Genomic DNA, 466 nt, shown 5'->3' on the forward strand with positions numbered 1-466 from the left:
AGGATTCCCCAGATCCTGTCTAGCATGCCTGCAATCAGTTTCTCTTAATAAAGATTCCTGCTGGAAGAGACATTCCAAGAGTTCTGTCTTCTTAAGATGTAAAATTGAGGTGGGTCCTTGCAATCTATTATTTTATTATTATTATTATTATTTTAATTTGTATACCGCCCTTCTCCCATAGGACTCAGGGCGGTTCACAGCATATTAAAAACAAATAATATACACAAAATACAAAAAATACAAAATACAAAAATACAAAAAATAAATAAATAAATAAACCCCGATAAAAGCCGAATTAAAACCAAATATTACCAGCTGTGTTTCCGATTAAAATACTTTTAAAATTATCCCTACCTAAAATCCTCCCTAGGTCAGGCCCGCTTGCTGGAAAAACCATGTCTTGAGGGCGCGGCGGAAAGTAAGGAGATCCGGAATCATCCGGATCTCGGGGGGTAGTTCATTCCAG

This window comes from Protobothrops mucrosquamatus, unplaced genomic scaffold (assembly GCF_001527695.2).
Source record: "Protobothrops mucrosquamatus isolate PMUCROS unplaced genomic scaffold, P.Mucros_1.0 scaffold_242, whole genome shotgun sequence".
NCBI lineage: Eukaryota > Metazoa > Chordata > Lepidosauria > Squamata > Viperidae > Protobothrops > Protobothrops mucrosquamatus.